This window comes from Ruditapes philippinarum, unplaced genomic scaffold (assembly GCF_026571515.1).
Source record: "Ruditapes philippinarum isolate M1 unplaced genomic scaffold, ASM2657151v2 ctg331_1_1_1_1, whole genome shotgun sequence".
Classification (NCBI taxonomy): Eukaryota; Metazoa; Mollusca; class Bivalvia; order Venerida; family Veneridae; genus Ruditapes; species Ruditapes philippinarum.
The window spans coordinates 638,863-646,541 of NW_026855427.1; positions in this window are offsets into that span (position 1 = coordinate 638,863).

Genomic DNA, 7,679 nt, shown 5'->3' on the forward strand with positions numbered 1-7,679 from the left:
AAGTAAAACATGAAAAAATCATCGGATCCTAATTGGACAACATCTGTATTAAACATTATAAACAGACATTTCCTTATATACAGCTTAAAAGTACAAAGCATTTTCCCCTATCAAATAACCACAATCATACATCTTTTCAGCTGAGTAAGCCTAAATTATAATATGCTGTTACCGTTTTTTTGTTTGTTTGTGTTTTTTTATTACCATAATACTCTGTAACAAATAAGCCCATATTACCATATACTCTTTAATAAACCAACATTACCATATACTCTATAATAAGCCCACATTACCATATACTCTATAATAAGCCTATATTACCATATACTCTATAATAAGCCCACATTACCATATACTCAATAATAAGCCCACATTACCATATACTCTATAATAAGCCCACATTACCATATACTCTATAATATGCCTATTTTATGATCCTACGACAGTGGCCTTTTTATTAATTAATCATGGGCAGACTGTGTTTAAGTCCTTTATGACGAAACCCTGGAATAACAGAGTTAACACTTTATAATATTAAAATCCAGTTTATTACTTCAATGTCCAATTTTCGAATGATTAATAAATAACATTTTACAACATTAATAAAATAAATCATTATAAGAATACACTATTTGAATTAACAATAGTTTGATCATTTAATTAACAATATGGGGAATTAGCTTTATTAATAACTCACTTTTGCATAAGAGGTAACCATTTTAACAATTCCCAAATAAAAATTAATAATTATTACTATTACATAGTACCCCTAACAAATAAAAATATCAATTTACATAAATTTAGAATAGATTTGTAATAGAAACTTTAAATGAATTATGAAATATTAATAAAAGTACGTAACCGGAATAACGAGTTAGACACTTTAATTATTAAAATCCAGTTTATTACTTAAATTGTCCAATTTTCGAATGATACTGGGACCAGGTTGAAGGCTGGAAGTTTTTTTCAACTCTGTAAACATATGGCAAAAAAAACATTAAAGGTAATAAAATGTGTCCTAAGAAAGGAAACATTAGGTGATTTTCCCTGGCAAAAATTACTTTTTTGTTTAACTTATATTATTTAGGCATTTAGATAAAGGATTGAAAAGAGAATGAAGTAAGGCTTGACTGGGGTTTATGTCAAGACTTGTTTTGTTTAAGTGATAAAATTGTCCACGTTATTGGTAGCTTGGCTTAAAGCTTGATAAAGTTACTTTTTAACAATCTTTGGGTTAGACATCTTACATAAAATAAAATAAGTGAAAAACACTCATTTTTTTAGTAATAAATTGTAATATTTTTAAAAGTTACCCAAAGAAAACTATTATATTTGAAATCTACATTTAAAAAACAACAAAAGATTTTGATATAAAATATGAAATCTATTTTAAAAATAATATTGTGATGTAAATTATCAATCAAATTCATAATGGTAAAAAATATTTGGATATAATAGTTCCTCTCTTTTGTTCTTTTACTTGGGAACCCCCAAAGTTGAATTTATTTATTTTTTCAAAAATATGGGTCATGAAAAGATTTTTTTTTTTTTTTTTTTTTTTTTTTTAACTACGCTAAAGTATTTACATTCATAACATATACTATTCAAGTATTATAAAAAAAAATATACATTAGTTTAAAAATTAATGCAAAGACAAAAACTATTTATCATTGTGTTCCACAAAATCTAAGATTAGTATTAAAAGGGACTTTTGTTAACCTTTTATTGGGTTATTTGCTAGCTGTTCTATTTAGTGGACCCTTTGTTCCGAACTACTTAAGACCTTTGTGGCTGTTTACTTTTGTTTAAACAAAGTTATACCTACAAATAAACAATACATAAAATATTGTTTTTTAGTTATACAATACACAAAAATGATACAAGTTAATGCCAAAAATTTTTTGGGGGGTTTTAAGGAAATATGCAATACAAATCTCGAAAAGGTCAAATGCATTTTATTTAATGAACATCTGAATTAAAATTTAAAACATTGGTCATGTTTTTTTTTTGGATGAAAAAAATTTTTTGACAGAATAGCTGAGAATGTTAAATGAATATTCTGTGATTACACCACAGGGGTTTATTCTATTAGATTCAGCTTAAATTTGTAAATAAAAGAATACACCAGAAAAGCCTAAGGTGCTACGATTTGGGAGCATTTTTTTTTTACAACAAATGAGTGGGACTAAATTTTGAACCCTATTGAAAAGAGGAAAAAAAATATACCAAATAGTGAAATTTAGAAAACTTTATCAGGAAGCTTCTAATAAAAATATTCACAAAAAATAAATTTTGGATTTAGGATTACAAGTCCTAATAACCTAAAGTTTAAAGGATTTTATAGACTCTAATTGAGTAATGTTTATTTTTTCAATTGTTGGTATGCTTAGGGCTTATTTATTTCTTATGGAAGAACACATTTTTTTACGTGTTCCCTTTTTCTACCCAAGTATTTTGGATGTGTTTTTCCAGTAAAATTCTTGAATGAGTCAAAGGGTTCAATAAAATTCTTCCATAATCCATTTGTTCACAATTTTTTGGTAAAGAACAATAAGAACCATCTTTTATTTCCAATAACTTATGCATGTTTTCTTTGATTTTGTATTGGGGTTTTATTTAGGTTTGGCATAAAAACTTGTTTTGGGGAATCTGAGGACTTTTATCATAAGCGAGGATTATTAATGCAACTGTGTGTGTTTGTTTTCTACAACGTTCAGGTGGGTTTTACAGGCTTGGAATATGGAGATATTGGTTTAGTCTGGTATTGTTTTAGTGGGTTGACCCCTATTTTCTACAAAGGCTGTTGACAATTGAAAGTAGATTCATTTGCTCTTTCATTTGGAAACTTTCAAGAATGAAGTTTGGTTCCTGAAAAAGGGTTTTAAAAACCGTTGAGAATTTAACAAGTGCCCTTTAAAAAAATTTTATTGTTTTCAAAATCCCCCCTTTTAAATTAAAAGTAAAAATTTTGGGCCTAAGAGGCAAATTTTGGGAAGGGCCCAACCCATTTTTGGGGTTTAAATTTGAAGAAAAAAACCTGTCTTTTGGCATAAACCCTTTAAAAGCCCTTTTCAAATTTCTTGAAATCAAGGAATTTTGGCTTTGGGCCCTCAAAAACGGACCCTTTGGCTTTTTGCTTTTCTAAACTCCCTGTTTTTTTTTTGCAATTTTTGGGGCAACTTTTGTTGATTTAAAAAGTTAAAATTAAAAAAACTTTTTTTTGAGGAAATTAGGTTTTGGGAAACAAGTCTAAATCCCAAAAGGGAAAAAGCATTTTTTTCCCAAAATTAAAGTATGGGAAAAACCTGATGAAATTCATTGCGGGAGTTGACCTGAATGCCAATTATAAGACATATCTATTTTAAAAATAAGATTGGATAAATTATCACAACATTCAATTTTAATGTAAAAAATGGACATAATACTCCTAATATTCCCATATACTGCCTATAAATAAGCCTTATATTACCAAATACTCTATAATTTAAGGGCCATTATTACCATAATACTCTATAATAAGCCCTAAATTTACCATATAATCTATAATAAGCCACATTACGCATATACTTAATAAAGCCTATATTTACCATAATACTCTATAAGGAAGATTCCCACATATTTTATAATAACCCAATTTAAACCATATACTCTAGAATAAGCCACATTACCATATAATTATAATAACCCCAATACCTATAATATCCCACTTACCATATACTCTATAATAACCCAATTACCATATACTCTATAATAAGCCCACTTACCATATATTCTATAAAAGCCCACATTACCATATAACCTATAAATTTAAGCCCACTTATCCATGATATTCTAAATTACCCCATTTACCAATACTTCTATAATAAAACCACATTACCAATACTCTATAATAAGCCCAACATTTACCATAATACTCTATAAATAAGCCCATCATTACCATATACTCTATAATAAGCCCACATTAAACCTATATTACTTTGGTAAGAAACCACATTGCCTGAATTATCTTTCTTAATTTCCCATAAAATTTAGGGAGCTCAGAAATACCATAATGTTTTTTAATAACTATATGATGACAAAATACCCAGAAGGAAACTTCCCAAAATTTAAATTGGCCAATGATTTTATATTTTAAGTTATTTAAAAGAATTGAATAAACCTACGAAGGATGTTAAAAACTTAATTTTGGGGTCAACTTTGGAAAATTGCAGGGTCAGGACCACAGGGCAACAATTGGGGATTTTTCCAAACTTTTGTTTATACAGAATTTTTTTTATTTTAAATGTGTCAGAAGCTGTAAGCTTAAACCCATTCCCGTACCGCATTTAACAAAAGTTTTTTCTCTCAAAGGAAAACAAGGGGTTTCCCTTGACAAGGCCCTTTAAACCCCACGGGTAAGGATCCCTTTGGGTCACAGTCTGGGTAAAAAACCCCCCACAGGGCCCCCCAATTTTAAAAATTTTTTTTACGGATGTAACTGCAAACTTGCCCCGCACTATGGTTCCCCAAACAAATTGGACCCTCTTTGCAAAAAACCCACTGAAAATTACCCATTTTTCACAGCACAGGCATAATTTTTAAAGCTAAAAAATTTAAAAATTATTTACAGGAACTAAATAGAATTTCGCAAAAATGGTGCCAATAATGGGCTATTTCCCTTGTGGGGCTTTTTTTCCTTGTCTCCATGAGGAAATCTTTAAAATTTTCCTAGATCAAGGAAAATGAAATATTGTTAAATAAATTCCCTTTCATTTCCCGGGTTGGTTGTCAAGGTCGCATAATAAACTCCACAAAACCCGGAGAACAATAACACCCAAAGCCGGAAAAAAACGGGGGCAAAAGTTTTGGTAGAATAGACAAAATGGTGGCCCTGTTCAAGTGGTCCAAATTGTGTGGTTTTTATTTGCAAATGTGATTACATATTGGTTTTGCATTAAACTTTTTAAGACATTCCTGAAGTGCACTCTTATAGAGAAGTTTATAAATTACCATATAAAATATAAACTTTTTGTATAAAAACAAACATGGGGTTTAAGTAACTATTAAAGCAGGGCTTACCTCTATAGATCAATTTAACCTTGTTAGATTTTTTGATTTCAACTTAATAAAATAATTCATTCTACCTTTTTTTTATGTTCTTTGTGGTAAATGTGATTATTTTAAAAAATAGGGGCTTAACAAAATCATGGTGTTATTTTAATTAAGGCACTAAAGAAGTTTAGAGTTAAAAATGCACGGCACGGCGCTTTTACCAAAAGTAGGTGAATAAATAAAATGGGGCACTTTAATAAAAATGCAAACAAACCCACCTGCCAATAAGTATATTCACTAAAAAATATAAAGGAGTCTTTAAAATGAAATGGTTAAAAACCAAAAAACTACTATTAAATTTTAACTGACTTTAAATTCCGATCAAAATTAAAGGAACAAACTTTTTTGTGGGACCTTTAATCAATGTTGGGGGAGGTGGGTTACCCGGGAGGGGGGGAGGTATATTTGTGATTAATTGGATTTCATAAAATTTTGGCCACTTGAGCCAGGCCCATCATTAGTTTTTGGGGAAGTGGTGTAGCCTTACTAGGCTCAAAAGATTTGTTTCATAAAATCTTTAAAAAATATTTAGCAAACAAAGCCATTTCGTAAATTTTTTTAGTAATGGAAAAAAAACTGTCAAAACTCAAAAACTGCTGGTAGAAATTTTTGGGGCCACCAGACCATTATAGCCTCCCTTAAAGAATAAATGAAGCTTTACGGAATTAGACCACTTTCCTATTAAAAGGCACCACAGTTTGGAAGTTAGAGGCCTCTCCTGTTCTGACCTGATTCTGGTCACTCATTTGCAAATTACTTTTGGTTCAAATCAACAAGGCCCCAAGGTTTTCAAATTGGTTTTTCGCTTTGAGGAAGCTACTAGGCTTATATTATGGAAATTTGAGTGGTTCTCTTAAAGATTGTTTCACAATATCGCTACATAGGAAACAACTAGAAATGTGAAATTAAATTTAAAGTAATGCTGCTGAGTGTTTAAAAGCCTAAAAACATTAAATTCTAAAATTCTTACATCTGATCAGGTTGGGCACTTAAAACAGAAGATATGCAAAAAGATGTTTCAAAGAAATATCTCGAGAAAATACATTGAAAATCACTTTTTGTTCTAGTTTTTAGCCTTTTTAGGTGAAAATCATTGGGCAAGGCTTTTCAATTTTAGGTAATTTTCACATTAAGAATAACTATTCTGGGATAACAGAGTTAGTGAATGACCTGAAACATAAGTTATAGGGGCTGGACCTACATCAAATGGAATGAATTTTATCTCGAAAAAAACATTTTTTTTTGCAGTGTCATCATTGTCAAAAAAACTCGATCAGGTGAAGTCCTTTAAGGAAACTGTTTCATAGCCTTGTATGAAAATATAAAAAAACCCCACAATTCCTTAAAGTTCTAGAATATAAAAGCAAAATAATATTCACCTTAATGTATCTCCAGCCTGTTGGATTTGTTCAACTAATTGTTGATGAGTTAAACTCCGCCTAGCCTTTTTTCCATTTACAGAACAAAATTACATCCCCTGAAATCATAGAAAAATTATCAGCTTATTATTCAAACCTTTATTAGAAACTTGAAGTATTATAAAGAACCGCTTTATGCGTTAACCATATTGCAAGGCAGTATACATAAGTTTCCAGACCTCACCATTACATATCTCCTTGATTTGGAAACTGTTCGAGACCAAAACGAGTAGTCTGCATTTTTTACCCTTTTAAGAATTTGTATTCACTATTTTATATTTAAATCACTTTATAATACAATCAATTTTCTTAAAAATTTATTACAAATCTATTTGTTTTATATATGAATTATGTTTCTTGAAAATCTTTAAAACCCATTTGGAGTAAAACTTCAGCAATATTAATTTTATCAGATCCATCTTGTACAGATCTGGATATATTTTGTGATCAGTGTAAACTTCTTGATAAACTTCCAGAATGATGTGAGAAATCAAAGTGCCATCTCCTTAAGTGTCAAGTTCTTCATTAATAATTCAGTCATATTCATAATTCATTTCATCACTAATTTGTGTAATAGTGCCACATGACTGACAGTTTATGGGGGGGTTCAATTCAGGGAAACTTTCTTCATCTGAGGGATATATAAGCAAAGGGTGCCCACAGCGTTAGAGATTGGTCAATCAGGGGAATTCCACAGTCGAAATGCTAACAATTTTGGCAATTCTTGTAGGCTTATTTCAACATCTACAACTTTACAACAAAAAATCTTTGTAATTCTTGTTGTTTTTTTCCCTTAAAAAATATTCAACTCTTAAATCTAATAATAATCTCTATATACCGATTTACATTCACTTTTGTTTTGAAATAAGAAATAATTAATTAATAGTGTTATTGTTTTTCATTATTTACGAATCAATGTTTGACGTAGGTAACTTCATGGTACAACTATACATCATCTCAGCTAAAGTAATAATGAGGGTTTACATGTCTACGGTACAAGGATGTAAACAGGGCAAAAAAACCTTTACCTAACACTTAGTAACTTTAGGCATACAATAATAAACAATATTTTGTTATGACAGTATCTATTCAATCAATAACAAAACTGCAAATTTTTTTTTTCTATCTATGATTTCTATTTTAAGTGGGCTGTGCCAACGAATAGTATTT